This window comes from Grampus griseus (assembly GCF_964374135.1).
Source record: "Grampus griseus genome assembly, chromosome: 5".
Classification (NCBI taxonomy): domain Eukaryota; kingdom Metazoa; phylum Chordata; class Mammalia; order Artiodactyla; family Delphinidae; genus Grampus; species Grampus griseus.
Genome location: NC_138998.1, coordinates 82,896,713 through 82,916,993, shown reverse-complemented (window position 1 = coordinate 82,916,993; position 20,281 = coordinate 82,896,713). Strand labels below are relative to the sequence as shown.

At 33.9% G+C, this 20,281-nt stretch overlaps 1 protein-coding gene across 1 annotated transcript in view; it reads right to left on the bottom strand.

Annotated features, from left to right (window-relative positions):
* ZBTB20 (zinc finger and BTB domain containing 20) overlaps positions 1-20,281 on the bottom strand; it is a 797,618-nt gene that overhangs the window by 604,628 nt on the left and 172,709 nt on the right. The window contains exon 3 of the mRNA XM_082654615.1: positions 9,140-9,191. The gene's annotated coding sequence lies outside the window, so the exon portion shown is untranslated. The remainder of the gene's footprint in view (positions 1-9,139; positions 9,192-20,281) is intronic.

Here is a 20,281-nt window from a genome sequence, read left to right as displayed (position 1 = left end):
AGGCTTAATTTCTAGGCTCCCTTTTCTATATGTACAAGTACTATATCACTTCAGTGATAAAATTTAGCACGATAGCACTAAGACATGGCTAGGAGCCTAACATGTTAAACCAAGGTTGCATGTGAGATTCAATTCCAAAAATTAGAAAAACCTCACCCTGTGAAGTAATAAGAAAGTCCAGAAGTGAGTATGTGGTTCCTTATTGGAAAGGAAATAGAAAACAAGTAATAGATAATAGCACACATTCATGGCAAACAGGCTGATAGATTTTGAAGACATTGTCTTAGGCTGGTAGATAAGTTTGTATTGTCATTACTTCGCTTTTCTCTTTAAATTCTTATCTCCCAGATCTTGGCCTCCCCCACTGGGGCAGCAGTATAATATAAAAACTTAACAGTTGATCTTAAATTTAGCTGACATTTTTATATCCTTCACAACATACTCTTGATTGCACCCAAGAAGGAGATCATTAAACAGTAGCAGGAGACCAGTTACCAGACCATTTTGACTGAACAAAAAACACTGTGCCTTCTTGCTGACAAATCAAACAATATTCATACAATCATTACAATCAATTTCATAAATAAAGAGCTATTAACAACTGGAGAAAAATAGGAAAAAAATTCTATTTCACCTAAGTTCCTGCATCCTCTCCTCAAACCTCACAAAGTTTCAGCAGTGGAGGACGCTATGCATGAGAAAGAATGGACTTGGTTGAACTGGAGTCTCCTGTGAAGCAGATTTTGTCAGTCAGAAGGCAAGGAAACATTTCTGTGATTATTTCAGCCTATTTTTTTGTAGTAATTAGCCAGAGTTTCATTTTGCTGGGGCTGGCATCGCTCACAGCTCACTTATTATTATTTTTTTTAATTTAGGCTTTTCTTTCCCTTTTATAAAGTAAATTTACATATTTTCAGTCTCTCAATCCCTTCTATGTTTTATTTATGAATATAGCCCTTCTTGATGGTTACTTTAATGTGAAAGTGGTAGTAATTATGTCCCAGTCTGCTAGGTTAATCACTTTCCACATTCTCTATAGAGAAGTTTAAGGTAAGTAACAGTTTACAGTCAATATTAGGTTTAATTATGCTTAATGAGAGTTAGTGTCTCTGTTTACTAACTGCATTTAGGTGTGTGGATCCTAGATGAATTTTCCCTTGGCCTCATTCTGATTTTTTAATAGTGCCACTGTGTACTGTATACTCAATGCTTAAATCTATAAAGTTGTTCCTGGAGAACAAAGCAGGGAAGGCACCTGTTTCAGTTGAGACACCATTAAATGAGTGCAGCCTTAACACAACTGCATCTTTCTTTGGGAAGGAAGGTATTATTTTATAATGCTTTCCAAACAGATCCATTTGAGAGATTAATTATTGCCTAAATTTCAGATCCTGAGTAAGTCTATACATATAAAAAGCTGTTTCATACTAAGTACTATTATCACTAGTGGTTATATAGAGTATTAAACACATCTAAGACTTTATTATATTAATCCTTCAATGTTATCATTTCAAATATTAAGATATAAAACTATTTTCACAAGTCACTGGTTTTGTCCCTCATTTTTTTTGCCTAAAAAATGTCTTTTGTCTTAAAATTGTATTTAAATTCATTGAAGCATATAGGACAAAACTTTTGTTTCCTTACTGAGCTATAACAATAAGCACCAAAAAAAATATTCAGACCTAGAGGGAATCCTGTAGTAGTGATCCAAAGGAAATTTAGTACACGTATTTTTCTTAAAGGATTCCTTTTTGCTATGTTGTGTTGTGGATAAATTTTGAGTAGAACTGAGTACTATAGTTAGTTTCTCTAAGTCTATTGATAGGCTAATCAATTCAACAAACATTTACTGAGAATCTGGTCTAAGCTAAACACAAAAATGAAGAAGGCATATTCCCTTCCCTCAAGAAGCTTACTGTCTGGGAAAGGAGACATACTTGGTGAAATAAAAAATTTGTTTACAATTAGTTTGAGAAATTTTTTGTCTTTTGACAATTCTACCTTTAGTTAGTAATAACCTGACTTTACGTTTACTTTTAGGAAAAAAAAATAGAGGCAAACATTTCCTTAAAAACCACAAACTAATGGGCTGAAAAGGAAAATAATGCAATCCAAACTATATGCTTAATCAGAAAAAGACTTTATACTGCTTAGATCCTGTTTTAAAAGTATTTTAGAAATAACTAAACACATGGCCTATGGTAAGTATTTGCCTCTTTTTGGAAAATTAATTTCCCCTTTTGGGGTTTCTATAAAGTTAAATTTTTTTTTTTAATCTTAAAGTAGCACACTTCAACATACAAGGGAAATCTATTTTGTAGGAAAAAAATTTAGGAACAATACATTGGATCCTTTAAGAGTCACTTTCCTTAAGAGGTCTTTATTTTCAATGTCATCATCTAAATTATTAACTTTTCATATGAAATACATCATGCTAACAGTAGCCTAGAGAAGAATTTGAACAAAACCAAATTAACCATTTCTAAAATACTTGAAATACAATGGGATGGTTATGCACTTCTAAGAAAAATATTCAGATGTTTTTAACTAATCATCTCTCCATAATATTTTAGATTTAATTTTATGAATTTAGCAACAAAGAACATGGTTTAGTACAAAATGAGAAAAATTGCTTTTGAAGTGAAGAAATCATCTAAATATTATTAGATTTTTATTAAATAGCAACAGAAAACTGTATGCTGAACTACTGTCAGATACATGCATATCGTCTTTTTATCCAATAAAAAAACACTAAATTCCTCCATTTCAAATACTGAGGATACCAGCAAAGTGTTCACACATCTGGACATCTTTCTGCACTTACCTAAACTGACCTTCCTGCAATGTACTTTCCATCTCAGTACCTTGAGCTATGCACATTTGCGAAAACCACTTGACCAGTTTATATTCTCCTTCATCATGCTACATAGAACCATCTTGAGAACTTTCAAATTACTGATAGACACTGAGCATTCATAGGCACCAAGTTCTGTATCCCTGCTCAGCAAAATAAAAAAAGGGAAAAAACCTAGAATCAAATAGTAATAAAGTCCCTCTCACCCTGATAAACATTATTTAAAAAGTCAGTCTCATACTGGCACCAGTTATATAAAACAAGTATGATCTTAGTGTTAACTCACAGGTTATTATATAAAAATTTCTATAGTTATGTATAACAGGCTTAATATATAAATATGCATAAATGTATTTGAATATAGCATGCATATGCAAGCCAGCTATTTATTATACTTGAATGTACATATTATATATATATATTTTTTTACAGGTAAACATTTATTCCTGAAATTTAAAGGGAAAATACTTAAACTATTTTCATAACACAAATTCTAACTGAAATAAAATGTCCTTTAAAAACTGTAATTAATGGATGTTGTGTCAAACAGTGAACCAAAGGGTCAAACCTTATAATTCACAGTTTGAGAGGTCATAGTTTAAATTATAACTTTAAAAAACTGATTATCTGTGAGTAATTTGACAAATCCATCTAATATACTCTGAATGCATATAAAGTCTTTTTGAGAGTAAAAAGAATGTATGTCCAAGTGGACAGCTGATGGAGGAAATGACCTTTTTACTGAACAAGGCTGAAGTTCAGCATAATGACTTGGAATGCCTTTGAATGAGCATGCAAGGCTGGAAGGCCAAACAATACACACATCCAAAGAGAGCATAATGAACAATCTAATCGGAAGACAAAAATATTCCACACACACACATGTCCAAAGAGAAGAAGGAGAAAATATACATTTCCATCACCTGCTCTTTCATCACTGCTACTACTACCCAATTCACAGATAAACTCAAACTCTGGACCATTAATAAACAATCTTTAAAGAAATAATTGTTGTTTTTTTTAAATACTAGAAATTCCCATGACTTTTCAATCTGAGATTGAAAATACTTATGGAAGTCACCTATATCATATATAGTAAGCCAGATTTATAAAATTGTTTTCTTTATGACTTACCTTGAAAGCAAATATTGCTTCACCTATCTTTATCCCAAGGCCACCCACCCCTCAAGACATAATCTGAAATAATTTTGCCAGCCTGCATTTTTTAAATCTAGAAGTAAACCTCTATTAAGGAGGTAGACCATTGAAGATAATTCCTCCATTATAGACCAAACTTCTTAACCCATGCCAGAATTAAGAAGTCCAGAAAAATGTCATTTAGTTATATGTCTATGTTATAATATTTACTTATACGTGTATTTTATTTTCTTCTTAGTCCTTCTTTCTTATCAGTTCCCCAAAGGGGAAAGACTATGTCTCATTTTTTCAACAGTTATATCTTAACCCCTAAAAAGTTCCTGGCACAGAGCAGATATTCAATAAATATTTGCTGGAGGATGGAAAGAAGGAAGAGAAGGAAGGCAGGAGGTCTATAGTTAGTTAATCTCTTCTAGCATTATTTATGTGATTGTAGGAAGAAAAATTTGGAAAAAAGTGTATACTTTATTTAGTCAGTTTACCTACCCAGCAATTCACTGACCCATGCATCTATTCTAGAAACCAGAAAGATTTAAAACAGCTTCCAAAAGTGCATATTACAAGATAAAATAAATTAAAATAGATGAAAAATAAAAAGGATGGAAATTAGAGTGGGAAATAAGTGTTTATGTATGTATACATGTAAAGACAATTAAATCATAGGAAAGGAAGGGAATTTGCTTTCTTAATATCTTCAGTTTAAATTAATCTTATTATAACCACTTATTATAATGCTCTTATTACAACAAAACACTAAGAGATATTTACTAGTTCCTCACGTGGCCATGTATTACAGCAAACATTACATAACCAGGTTTCTTATATCATAAACCATAGAGTCTATTGTCAATTATAATAAAGTATAATGAGTAAGTTATAACAGTAAAAACACAGATTTTTGTGAGAGAGCAAAGAATTCTTCTCTGAACCAGAAAAAATGCTTGCCTGGTAATTGCTTTACTTTGATGCTACTATGTCCTGTTACATGTATCAGAAAGGAGACTTTTGTAAACACTGTTGGCTCTTGATGCGCAGGGAAATACACGCACTCAAATGTTACTAGTACAAAGGAGATCTGAACATGTAAATTATTATATCATAAGGAAACATATTTGAAAAACAGTCTGTTTCTTAAAAGTGAAAGCCAAACTCTGATTCCACTTAGCCTGGTAATGTTTCTGTCATTCCCTTGGACCAGCCCACACATACTGGGCTCTTGATAGGTCCTGGGCTCGACCATCTGGCCCTTTATTTACTTAATTCTTTTTTAACACTGACAAGTGTATTAGTAACACTTCCTTGATCACTGGTAAATATAGAACCACCACACAACTAAGATTTTCCCTAATTCTGAAAGTCACTAATTAGTTGTGGGTAGGGGTTGGGGAGTATTACAAAGATATGTTGAGCAGTACTACAATAAGTAATCTAATTCCCAAGAAGAAAGCATGTTAATCTGCTTCCCACTTCATTAGAGGAATAAAAAAACATCTTGTTATCACTAAAGCATACAAAAAGAGACCTGGATATTTGGGGGAATGGTAGATAGGGAGGAAGAATGAATGCAGCATTTAGTCAAGAAACACAAATCCCCTACACATCTTGGACAATGGTCATAGTTTTTCTTGGTATCTTTTTATTGCTCTATTTATCAGTGTGTTTCATGAGCATACTTTATTCAATTGACATAAACACAAGATTCCAAAGGAAAAAAATATGGTAAATGAATCCTATTTAATAGAACTGATCATTCTACTGGTACTTACGTTATGCATTAAGTAACTTTGGAAGCTGCATTAATATTTCCAAACCAGTAAGGTCTCAATTACTTGACCTTGCAGAATAAAATACTGTAGGTTTAAAGGAGAGAATACAGTTTCCAAAGGTGCTAATAAGTCATTTAGAGAGAAGATATGGTCTAATTATAAGTACTAAAACTGGAAATTTATGTATTTTAAGTCCATTAGAAACCATATTTATTTTTAAGTTTTTTTTTTCTGTTGAATGAGAGATAGTCTAACACTGTTTAATTTCCTATAAGGTTTAGATTCTTCAAAGAACATCAGCTAATTGTTGTCTGTGTTAACTCAAGCATCATGTTTAAAATATCATAACTCAACTCCCTGAAGCTAAAGATTTTAACTGTGTAAGGTTGAATCAGTTGTCCTCATTTCTAGGATCAAACAACATAACACCAAGCAAAAGCCTTTAAGAGACTATTTTGGGTTTCAGTCTATCTCCTTTGTTCGTTTTGGGGAAAGAATGATGTTCTCTTTGTATTTACCCCCAAATAACTATAATCTCAACTAAACACTTATAAAACTGTGGATTGTGAGGTAGGTGTAAGTATTTCCAAATCTTATAACTAATGAATAAAATTTAATTGGCTCATATGCAGAAGTAAATTGATAAGAGGCTGAAGAATAGAATAAACAAGGAGGGAAAAAGCACATTGTTTGCTATGTAATTTAAGAACTGTCAGAGAACTGGGGCATGTCTTATTTACTGGTATATGAAAAAAAGAATGAATGCTTTTGCATACAAATAAATGCAGGTATAGAAACATAACAGAGGTCTTGTGATACAATGGAACTTAAACTCCTCTGGGCAGTGATCAGCTAAGAAAGAACAGAGACAGTTAACAACGCAGTGATAACTAGCTGACAGATTTATTATTCATGGCAGGTATGTAAGCAGTCAGGGCAGAGATGTTGGTGGCCTCTCCTCATCGAGTAGCTTTGCCGGTACAGACTAGATGCCTGGAACCAGGCAAGACACAGAAACAATAAAACCTAGAGCCAGCTAAGGGAAGATTCAGCACAATCCATCTCCAATTTTAAACAGTACTAGAAATCTCCATTGAAGAATGTTTTTCCCTTGGGATTGGCATATATTGTATTTACAGGATATTGACCAACACTCCTCTCTATTTATCTTACTGTGCTTAGCAACATACCTGAAACACCTACCCAGAAGTTCCCAGTATATTACAGAAAAGTGACTTTAACATTAGTTGGCAAAAATTTCTGTTGATAGGTATGTCATTACATGAACAGATGGTCAAAGTGAGTCCATTTCACTGACAGTATATTACGTGAGTCATTTTATCTCTGAACAACCAAACCAAGCAAAAGCACGGCACAGAAGAGGTCATTGTGCCTTCCCTCATTTGGTTGGCAGCTTTATCTTTGAAATATAAAAATAAAACTAACATGGACTATAATCCTCCATAGTACCATTTCCGCATAACATATAATAGAGTTTTTAAGTATTCATATTTAAAAATCATCCTGATATTTGTGAAGATGGAAAAATACAAGGGATATTTTTTATCTTTCAACACCATGATCTGCAGTAAAAGGAGAAAAAATAAAAGTCATATTTCCTATTCTTCAGTTTTTTATCTAACCAACTGTTTATACGAAGAAAGCAAGTTACAATTCTTTATTGGTATTCAGGTCTTTTAATGAAAGCTCATGAAAATATATTTAAAAAAACAAATCTCCATAAAAAATCTATTTTCCTTAGATTATTTTTACTGAATAATTTTAAAATATAACAGCCGAAATATTCATAACCAAATGAATTAATAGTGTAGCAGATATCCAATCACCAATTACTACATTTTACACCATGAGATCTCTTGAAATACACACACACACACACACACACACACACACACACAGACACACACTACTATTTGGATTCTTAGTATGATAGCTTCATCAATATAACCAACCCAAAATATAGTTTACCTTGATTTTGTAAAATGAAAATAAATATTATGAAGCAAAAGAAAAACTAAAAGTGTATGTATATAACAGCTAGCAGTCAAAGCAACAGCTGAAAATCATACTGCTAAAATGCATCTACACATGTGGCTGTGAAAACTTAAGTGCAAAGAAAATCCTGGTTACCTACCTTCAAAAGGAGCTAATGAAGTATGAGATTTAAGAGTACATCTTTAGTACTTCTGTACCTTAAAATATTACCGAGTATTAATTTTTCATCAAGTTGTCATTTTCTCTGACATTTGGTTTTATTAATCAAGGCATTTATCATTAATTTGTAGAAAATATCATAATTAAGCCAAATAAAATAAAATCCTTAAAAGGTTAAAATTAGAAAGCAGGTGAATGAGAACTTTGACATTACCCTGTTGACATACAGGAGCTTTTTGAAAGTATGGGAATCAAGTTTTTGCAGTGAGTTTGGTGCCTCAATCTTAGGGCTGGCTGGTTTTTTAAAATGTTATAAAGATTTGATTTAAAGCTCTCTGACAGTTTTGACATTCAGGTGAAAGTACTGCTGCTGCATTTGGAACAATTTGCATATCCCACTGCTAAACGGAATGTTTGAGGTGTGCACTGGTGTAAAGAAATTAAAAACAAGCTATCATACATGCTTAAGTGTATGTATTCACAAAACTGATGGTTGGATCACACCACCCCATCTCCCTCCAATGTAATCTGTGATTTACTCTTCTATAATAAATTACCCTACCATGTTATTCTCGCTGGAAGATCTAACCATGCATGTAAGAAGCAAAGTAATTACAGTCCCCTCTTGTTTCAGAAACCTTCTTCAATCCCTATGAGCTCTTTATACACAATGCAGCAACACAAGTCTATTGTAAAGTTCTTGCCTGAAATTCTGGATTTCTGACTATGAGTCGCCACTAAATCTTGTCTGCACAGTTTCATTGTTCCCCAAAAATGCATATTTATTTCTTATAGTTAGTTGTAAAGCTCTTGCTGAAGAGGAATTGGTACTGACTTTTTGACTTTGAGCCAATGTGTCTATTTAAGAAAAGGGTGAGGTATAAAATCAGAAGAGTTCCAAACTGATTTAAAAAACAGGGGAGGGGCCATAATACATTCCCAAATAGAAGGATCAAGGGGTATACAGCAACACCCAATTAGGTGACATATTCTGAGATGACACAAGGTTTCTTCTTGTCTTGACTTATAATTTCAGATTGTTTTAGGTAGGCATAGAAAATTTTATTTAACGTGCTAAAGGGCAATAAAGAAAAGACCTGAGGCAGTAAACCCAAGGCCTTTAAAATTATGAAACTTTCCAGGAAGATAAAAACCTAATGAAGAAAATATCATTGGATATTACCTTTAGTCTTCAGAGTCTCAAAGGGCAATTCTTAACACTTCTTTTTGTGTGACTGTAAAAGAGAAATACTTAAACTTAGTAATCTGCCAAGGAAACAATTTACATTTCCATAATATCTTTACGACTAGTCATGAGAAGTAGGTAGTTGAGTTTGTGTATGCCAACTAATATCTATAGTTTTTTGTTTGTTTTGTTTTGTTTTGGCCGCGCCATGCAGCACATAGGATCTTAGTTCCCCAACCAGGGATTGAACCCAAGGCCCCTGCACTGGAAGTGTGGAGTCTTAACCATTCGACCGCCAGGGAACCTCCAATACCTATAGTTTTAAAAAGAAAAATAAAGGCTAACACATTAATTTGTCTATGTGCAGAACAAGTACTCAGTAAAATATGGCACGAATTTACAATTTAAACCACTGTGTACAGGGTTTAGATGGAGAACAGAATATTTATTATAGTATTATTAGAAGCTTTATTAATTTATACAAACAGATGTTTTTACATTTATATATATATTTTTTGCAGTACGCGGGCCTCTCACTGTTGCGGCCTCTCCCGTTGTGGAGCACAGGCTCCGGACGCGCAGGCTCAGCGGCCATGGCTCAAGGGCCCAGCCGCTCCGCGGCATGTGGGATCTTCCCGGACCGGGGCACGAACCCGTGTCCCCTGCATCGGCAGGCGGACTCTCAATGCTGCGCCACCAGGGAAGCCCCATTTATATTTTTTAAATTAAAAAAACTGATCTAAAAAACCCCACTAATCTCCAATAGTCTTTATTACATTTATTTGTTTATTTTTAATTACCAGAGATTTTGCAAAGATCTACTACCCATAATACACTGGTAAGCACTGGTAATTTAGGAAGTATACAAAGATAAAATACAAGCCCTGTCTTCAAAATATGAGTGAGGTTGGAGAGATTTTCCTAAAAAAGATAATCTAAAGAGAATAAAAAGTAAATGGGTGGAAAGAAACAGGGAGTAGAGGGTAACATGCTCAATAGAGCTTGAACTGGTCTTTAGTACCTAATGCACTGATATTAAAACATGGCTTTATGATCCCTGTCTCAGCAAGCAAGGCTAATAGGAGGGTCCTACTCAGATTTGGAGGCAGGGATGTCAAACAAATGGATCAGTCACTTTTAAACTATCTTCTGACCAAATGCTTTTGATAGTATAGAATGAAAACTAGGACCGGGAGCAGTAAAGCAGGCAGGATGCTGAGGTGACTTTAAAGCCAATTTGGTGAGTTAAAATATAAAAAGATTTAACTAGAAACAGCTCTCCTATTAAAAATTGAGTTTGATATTGTATGTCCTCGGAAAGTGTTCTCTCTAAATTTGCTATGAAATCTTACTGAGGACCTTAATGTCATATTTACTAATAATCTCCAGAGATTCAGCCATTCAAAGTCTCAAAAGCAGTTTTACTAATGGAAATGCGTAAACATAAGCCAATCCTGTAAACGAGTACATGTACAGTAAAAGTTCTATTAAAACGAAGAAGGTCTAAGCGTTTTAACTGACTAGATCTTTAAGATGCAGAAACAAAGGGAAAACAAAGACTCAAACAACAAACCATACCAGCGATCCTGAGCTTATGCTGTACTAATAAATAAATGGGATCCAGAAAAGGAAGGTGATGGTTCTGCTATAGTCAGGGTACCTGAGTAATACCACACTTATTCTGCAACATCAACTTTAGAAGAGGCTCTGAAAATTAGAATCTGCTAGGAGTGAGATAATAACTATTAATCATGGATAAACAGAGGATAACTAGGAATGGAAAAGAAAAAACAATGTTCAGGTTGTATGGATGAGGTGGGGAAGGATACTTTGGAGGAAATTAATTTGGCCATTACATGATATTTTATAAAAGTAATTTTAATTTATTTATTGTCTGTCTTCCCTACTAGAATGGAAGGGCCATGAGGTCAGGCCTTGTCTCTTTCACTGTATCCCCCATTTATATGAATAGTGTCTGCTACATAGTAGGAGATCAATGAATATTTATTGAAGGAAAGAATCAACAGCCTGACCAACCTATGAAAAGGCACTAAGTCTACATCTATTTACAGATGAAACAATTTAAGCTTAAAGAAGTTAAATGTTATATATTAAACTTTGACCTTTTGCAACTGCAAACTTCTACAACCCATTTTTCATAGTCTTTCACTCAATATTCATTCTAGCAGGGAAAACAAACAATAAGCAAATAAATCATTAAACCAATAATGTCCTATAATTAATACTATGAGGACAAACAAAGCAAGGTAATAGCACTGAGAGTTACATGGGCTGATATTTTAGATAGGTCTGGACAGAAAATCTTCTCAGAGAGGGCAACAATAAGAAAATTCCTGAGTGAAGTAAGGAAAAGAGTCAAAAAAATAATATCTGGGGCTATATGGGCTGTTATAAGGATTAAAGGAGATACACACTACCTTTCTTAGTATTGGCTTGCAAACAGTACTCTCAATAACTATTATTTTATTATGTTGCTATTATTTTTATAAATGGTGAATTCCCCCACTAGGTTATAAATTTGTCAAAGACATCCATTTTTAATTCCCTACAGCTCCTTAAATAGTGCCTAGAAAGAATTCAATAAACATTTATAGAATTGAAAATATGAAGACACAATTATCAGTTCAGTAATTAGAAAAACAGACCATATGAATATGAGAAAGTTACCATATTTCATATGCCTAAATCAATCTAATTCTGTTAAATCAATGTCACTTAATAAGTAATCATTTATGGATTAAAAAGAAAGGAAAGAGGGAAAATATATAAAATGGTTAGAGCCAATAAGTCATAGATAAAAAAAGAGTAAGAAATAATCAGAAAAAAATGAAGGTATTGATACTAGCCCACTATCTTGACCATTCACACGTTCTTTGTCTTCCTCCATCAGATTAATACATGTTTCTAGCGCAAGAACCCTATAGCGCAGGCAGCTGATTCATTTATGTGTTCTTAATACAAGCACAGGGCCTGGTGTATAGTGAACAGTCAATAAATCTTTGTTGAACTGAATGGAACTAAAATTATTTTTAGTAGTTCTGATGTTTTAAAGCTAGTTTAATTTTTTTAAGTGATAAAATAGAATAGGAGATTACAATAAAAAAATAACAAGTATTAGGTATTGGCTCTGCAGCAAAGAAGTAGAAAACAAGGTTAGCTTTTACCAAAGACTGAAATATAAGTGACAGTGTGATAACTGTCATTGGAAGAGACAGATCTGTGGAACAGACCATAGGGACTTCAGTATGGGGTAAATATTACAGGTTGCATTTCCAGAGTGTTGAGATATTTGACTCATTAAGTGACCAAAAAAAAAATTGTTCCCTACCTTTGCCATGCACCAAAATAAAAATCAGATTGATATATCTGAATATAGTAAGTAAAATAATCAAAGAGCTTTAAGAAAACTTATGTATATAATTTTCTGAACTCCAAGGTAAGAAGGCCTTTTGAAGCACATAAGTAATGGTATATAACATAAGCACAAAGATTTATGAATTTGACAACTTAAAACTTTTATAAATTCAAAAGTATCTTGAACAAAATTAAGATGTCTACAACAAATAAAGACAAATATTTTTAACATATATGATATTCATAGTGTTAATAGTCTTTATCTAGAAAGAAAGAAAGAAAGAAAGAAAGAAAGAAAGAAAGAAAGAAAGAAAGAAAGAAAGAAAGAAAATATCTCGGTTTTTCAAATGAACAAGTAATTCACAACAGAAGAAACTTAAGATATATATGAAACAATATTAAACTGTAACTACAATGAAAGAAATGCAAATTAAAATAGCCTAAATATTGCATAATAGTGAACTGGATAAATAAATTTTATGTGATATAATGATAAGCTTCCATTAAATATGGCAAGTAAAAATTTATAATACACCATTAAGCTTAAAATTCAGGTTGTAAAATGGTAATGATATTAAGATAGCAATTTTTAATAATTTGTGTATATATAATATATGTAAACTATGCAAATTTTTGGTCATATGCATATATAAATGTTGATCTATATGTATGTGTGAGTACATATGTATTAGAAAAAAATATGTATTATAAAAAGCATGTAAGCACCTATATACTAAATTATTCCCAGTACTTATCTCAGATATTAAGATATAATAGATATTTTTCTTTTTACAATTTCCTTCCAAATATTCTACAATACATACAAATTACTTTTCATGAAGACAAAAAAAATCACTAAAACAAGACACTTAGTCTATGGTGCAGAAAAAAAATTAGATGATATATCATTAGATTTCCTGAATGTTAAGAAAGCCATTTGAAAATATCTATCTGTCCTATTTTTGGTGAAGGCCACCTCCATTAACTGCATAGATTTTTAAAAAAGAGGTAAAGAAGGGAAGAAGATGGAGTGAGGGAGGGAAGAAATAGAACAACAAAGCAAAAAAAAAAGAAAGTAAAAGGAAAGAAAAATAAGATTTGTTAAAAAAAAATAAAACAGCAATCACATATAATGGTAACTACTAGATTCCTAGAAGCCAAATTTTAATTGTCCACATATTTGATCAAATTTTCAAGGAAAGGCACAGCCTGGAATGTAGAAATTTTAAGAAGTTTGAGGTTATATTTATACAGTAAGCATACAATTATAAAAGAAAACAGATAAAACATGTAACAGTTTCAGCAATAGGACTGCTACAGAGAGACAAAATTTGCCATGAGAACAAATGAAGCATCAGTTTTAGAGGTAGGAGGAGTATAATTTCAAATAAGTAAAAATTCGAACAAAGCAAATGACAGGCTGGGACAAAATGAATAGAAACTGTTAAAGACTATTTGTTATCAATAATTACAGAAAATGTCTTCATCATTAAATAAAAATTTAAATACAAACTTTGGTTGTATCTGATCAAAGATGCCAAATGAAAACCAATTTACAATCCTTAAAGAACATCAGAAAGAAAGAACCTGTACATATATGGTCAAGAGGATAAGACATATTCTAAGACTAGAAAAGACTAATTTAGTTCTAGTTCATCCATAATGGTGCTTCTGAAGGTGGAGGTATTCATTCTCGCTTTGAGTATTATCAAAGTTTTTGAAACACCAGAGAAATCTGATAAGTTCTGTGGTAGACTTCTCCAAGAATCCATAAAAGTGACCTGGCTAAACCCTACACTAAAGCCATCTAAAATCAAATCAAATTCCATTGCGCCAGAGCTCTAGAGCAACAGAAGACCATTCACCTGACTCAGTTATTCTTTCTGTTAGGTATTTCAGTTTCCCTTCCAAATAGAGGGGAAAAGTTCAGAAAGATTATGTACTAAATACTGCCTTTAACCCTAAAATCCAACCAATTCCTTTTTTTTTTTCTCACTTGTCTCTTTAAAAGTAACCCAAGCCATTTCCTTTATAATGTGCAGCTTTACTCAGTTTATTTTTAGTTCCCAATAGCAGAATGCCTTAAATAAAATCTTAAAAACCAACATACCAACAAATAAATAAAGTAAAACACCATGACTATAAAAAGTACATAGTCTAACCTGCTTAATTATTAACAGGTAAACAGAATGCATTTCTGAATTATTTACTTAATCTCCTTCAATTAAAAACTTTAAAGTTTTTAAGCTTGGAATGTGTACCCTTTCTAAGGATCCATAAAACAATTATTTAAAAATATTCTATTAAGACATTTTAATAAAAGCAACTAAAAACACCAAAGTAAATGTGAATTTAAACATTTGCATAAGTGCATAAGAAGTACAACACATTTGGTTTTTTTGTTTTTTTGCGGTACGCGGGCCTCTCACTGCCGCGGCCCCGCCCGCCGCAGAGTACAGGCTCCGGACCCGCAGGCTCAGCGGCCATGGCTCACGGGCCCAGCCGCTCCGCGGCATGCGGGACCCTCCTGGACCAGGGCACGAACACGCGTCACCTGCACCAGCAGGCGGACTCTCAACCACTGCGCCATCAGGGAAGCCCTACAACACATTTTTAAGATTTCAGAGTTCAATAAAATTCCCTTTCTCCCAACTTCCCCTTGTCCTCTTTCAGATACTTTATTCCACAGTGCCTTTGGACAGAATGAGTAGAAATATTCTGTACTAAATTATATTAATGAGATTGATATAATAATGGTTTTGAAGCAAGCATTTATATAATGCTTTTACTCCTAAGCATATCATAAGAAACATACAATTATGAAACTATTGCAAATGTTAATAATTCTGAAACTAGGACAAGAAAGAACAGTAGACAAAAATCACCATTTTCTCTGGACAAAATACCAACTCAGCTAATATACTGAAGAATGATTGCTGCTTGACATAAGTAAGCATTGATTACCTGGAATTCTGGCTAATTAAATTTTCTGGCTAGCTAAGTGTTCACCAGGGAGAATAAAATTTTCATTTTGATCCTTTTAACTAAAAACCTAAAATATACTATTCGATTTTTCTGCCTTGGTAAATAGGGTATTATACATTTATCTTCACTGAAGACAAAAAATTTATATTGCTTCAGAGGACGGTTCTTACTCTTTTGGGGGATCATAATTCTCTCTGAGAAGATGATAAAAACCAAGAATCTCTTTCTCTAAGAAAGTGTACATGTTCACAAAGTTTTGAATAAAATTTCCAGGAGTCCACGAACCCACGTAAAGACCACTTGTCTTCTAATTTTACAGAATTCTAAGTAGGTGGACATCAGAGACTGTACTGACTACACAGTGATCTCAAGACATAACAAGGATGTTTAAAGTTGCTTTTTGAAGATGCCCCTAATAAGGAACTATCATCTTATGATTTGTCTCCTTTTTTTCAAAAAGAGGGGTATAAAAACAATTCTGCTTAATTTAACCTTAATCTAAATGTTAAATAATGTCTCCTTTTAGGACAATTGTACTACCATTGCTTTGAGTTTTAAAACAAAATAGTGCTGTTTTCAAATCATTCCACATTCTAGAAGTGGCAACAATTTTCTTATACATTTGTAACTCTTAGAGAAGGCAGGGTCAGAGAGAGAGCTACTTAATTTTTACCTTTACTTCTAAAGATTATCAGAAAATAGCAAATACATAAGCATTTCCTGTATTCAGGTTTTGTTCTATGTATATTTATGTATATTTACTTAATGTAAAATTTAAAAAAAAAAACCTCTAAGAGGTAGTTACCTCAAAATCAGATATCACTATCCCTATTTTATTGATGTGAAACTGAAGTGAAACTGATATGAAACTGAAGCACAAAAAGATTAGGAAATTTGCCAAAGATCACCTCTCTACTGAGTGGCAAAACCAGGATTCACACCCATTCAATCTTCTTGCAGAGTCTATACTCCTACAAACCATACTACATTTGCAGTTTCTATCCTTCATGAGGTGATGGGTTTTCTTGTGTGGTTTTATATTTAACACAAGTCCACCTCTTCACTACCATATAAGAAATATTCATAGTGTTGTGCTCAGACATAGCCATTTGGGGAGTTGTTCATAAGTTACTGACAAAACTAACACCACCTTTGTGACAGTTATATACCCTTGTAAGTTTCCCAGAGTCAACTACTCAGAGGAAAATCCTATGATAAAAGCTGACCCCTCATTTCCTTTTCGGAAATAGCTCTGATGAGATACAAAATTGAGTGATTATATATTATTGTGAGGGCCAACCAAGATAAGTGGGCCATATTATCATAATAACAGTTCCCAAAGGTAAGACTGTCTGTTATTCCTAATTTGTCTGAAGAAAGGAACAAACCAGATTATATGATTTTTACTTTCTAGTCTGAAATAGTTTCTATGAAATAGAAATATTAAAGTAAAATGTATATTTAGTGAGGGCAGGCAAGTTGCTTCAGTGACTAAACCTGCCACAACATGAAAATTTTCTTGGCATATCTTTCTCACTGATAGATTGAGTGTTCACAGAGATAGCAACCAATTTGTTGCTCAGGATTTGCTTTCAGTATACCAACTTTTACATTTTGAGTAGTCCCATTAAGAGTAAAGTTTGATGAAAGAAAGAAAGAGAGAAAGAGAGAAAGAAAGAAAGAAAAAGAAAGGAAGGAAGGAAGGAAGGAAGGAAGGAAGGGAGGGAGGAAGAAAGGAAGGAAAGGGAGAAAGAAAGGAAGGAAAGGGAGAAAGAAAGGAAGGAAGAAAGGAAGGGAAAGAGAGAGGAAGGAAGAAAGGAAGGGAGGGAGGGAGGGAGGAAGAGAAAGAAAGAAAGATGGGAAGGAAGGGAGGAAGAGAGGAAGGAAGGAAGGAAGGAAGGAAGGGAGGAAGGGAGGGAGGAAGAGAAAGAAAGAAAGACGGGAAGAAAGGGAGGGAGAGAGGGAGGGAGAGAGGGAGGGAGGGAGGAAGGAAGGAAATCCCATCCTTACAGTTTGTATAGGAAAGCTTTCCATTTTAAACTTGTTCCATTTAACTTTTATTGAATTACTCCCTACATGTAAATACAATCAAGGAGGTATCAGTGAGAGACAAATATAAAAAGGCAAAATAAAGCAGAATGTTCAGAGTCCTGAAAAATTGTTAAATATCACATAGACAGGAAAGAAGGTACAGCAAATTCAAATACAAATACAGATGCAAGACTACAGAACAAAAAGGACCTTGGTAACTGAGACAGCTTTCCGTTATTAGACCCAGCTTCTGTTATGAAGTAATTGATTGCAATGTAGCCAAACCAGGCTGAGAATGAGAACCTGGTTAAAATAGAAAGTATGCCTGGAATAAAACATCATCCTTGGCTCCTTTTGTCTTTAAATCATCCTACATACCATAATAAAACAAATATTTGGAAATCATCAAGTTATTATCTTATTCCCTATAATGATTCCCTACCACTTACAATATCAAATCCTTTGTGCTTGGTTTTCAGAGTCCTCCATAATCTGGTTCCATTATGTATCCTCTCTTCAAATAATGCAGAAATTGTACCCTCCAATCCAATCAGGTAAGATTTCAAACCAATATACATTGATTCAGCAAACGTTTTTTTGAGCCTACAGTGTGTCTAGGAGTGTTCATGTAACTGAAATCTACACAGTCTTGGAGCCAAAGAACCAAGTGCTAACCTCCAATTTCTCTAAAACTCTATGTGAATTCTTTCTCCCTTCCCACTCTTCTCTTATTCCTATCCAGACACCTATTCATGACCTTATCTTGGATTCAACAAAAATTGATTCAAATAAAATTAATTCAATCACTCTGATTTGACTTCAAAAACCTACATATCTGTTTAAAAACTATTGATTCTTTGGGTACCTAAGAAAACATGCAGAGGGCCACCCTGTTACTAACACTCTCCCACAGACACAAAACATGGTGGATCCTAAATTAACACAACACACACACACACACACTCTTTCACTAGGATCTAGATACACTGGTCTTCTTTCTATTCCTTTGTGAGGCCACAACTGGTTGGGGCTTTTGAACTTGTTCTACTAAAGGCTCTTCTCCCAAATCATTTCATGGTGGCTTCCACTTCTCATCATTCAATCTTAGCTCAAATGGTACCTTGTTACTCTTTATCCCATTATCCACCCTTTCTGACACAAATCACTCTTTATCACTCTCTGCAATCATTATTTTTTAAATTTATGAACTCATTCATTGCCCATCTCCCCACATTAGGGAGAGCTATACACTATCCACTGCCAAATCACTTGTTTCTGGGCATTATGCCTGGCACGCAGTGAGCACTCATATATCTGAGGAATGAATAAACAAACACAAAAAAGTAATTATGAAGTTAATATTCAAGCCATAAATATTTATCAAGCACCTACCATGCACAGGTGATTTTTTTTAGTTGAATCACAGGCTGAGGAATGCTCTGTTCCTAATATAAGTACTTTGGGAGAAAGGTCCAAGATAAATTTGATGACGCTTATTTTGAAAGATTTCTAAACAAAATAGATTTTTACAGAATAAGACCTAAAATGCCTCCATATTTAAGACTAACAACACTGTTTTTCTCAGTCACAGTTCCCTTCACATTTCCCCCATTAAACCTATTGATATATCATCATCAACTTTTATGATGTCAAGGACAGTTGAATGGAACTGAGTGAAGGCAGTGACAGTGTCACATATGTCATTTTGGACCTTTATTGCTGAAACGGATGGGTCAGTCCCCATGAAACACAGAAGATTTAGTGTAAGACTAAACCCTAAGAGTAGTAACATGCACAAATTCACTCCCTCCTTTATACAGTGTACAAATATTCTACCTATGCCCAGACTTGACAACAATTCTAATGCTTCTAAAGGTTAAAAAAAATTCATGTAGACTGGGGATCAGCAAACTACCTGTAAAGGGCCATATGATAAATATTTTAGGTTTTGTAGGTCATGTGGTTTCTGTCTCAAATACTCAACTCTGCCATTGTAGCAGGAAAGCAGCCAAAGGCAATAAATACATAAACAAGGATGCCTGTATTTTAAAAAAAAACTTTATTTAAAAAATAGAGAGTGGAATCATCAGGTAAATGCAAATCAAAACTACAATGACATTCTGAGGTGGTGCCCACCAGCACCAATGTCCACATGATGGGAGAAGCTCCCAGGAATGGCTGCTAGCAGGGTCTACATCCCCAGGGTGAGTCGCAGTTGCCTCCTGCTTCTCTGGGAGACTCTCTAAGACCAGCAGGAACTAAGGGCCCTACTCAGGTGGAAGACGGTGACATCATGCTGAGACCCTAGACTAGTGGGAAGCAGAGGTTGATGATTGAGACTCCTGGAACACCACCCTTGTTACTTTATCACCAATCAATCAGAAGAAAGTCATACACCCTGAAGTCATCACCCCAAATGTTGCCTCTTCCCTGAAAACCATCAGGGAGTTCAGGTCTTTGGAGAACGAGCTGCCTGCTCTCCCTGCTTGGCCCTTGCAATAAACCTTTCTCTGCTCCAAAAGAAATAAACAAAAAAATCACAATGAAATATCATGTCACAACTGTCAAAATGGCTATTACCAAAAAAGCAAGAAATAACAAGTGTTGAAGAAAAGGGATATTTTATGCACTGTTGGTAGAAATGTAAATTGGTGCAGCCACTATGAAAAATGTGGGTTTCTCAAAAAATTAAACAGAACTACCATATAATCCAGCAATTCCATTTCTGGTTATTTATCCGTAGGAAAT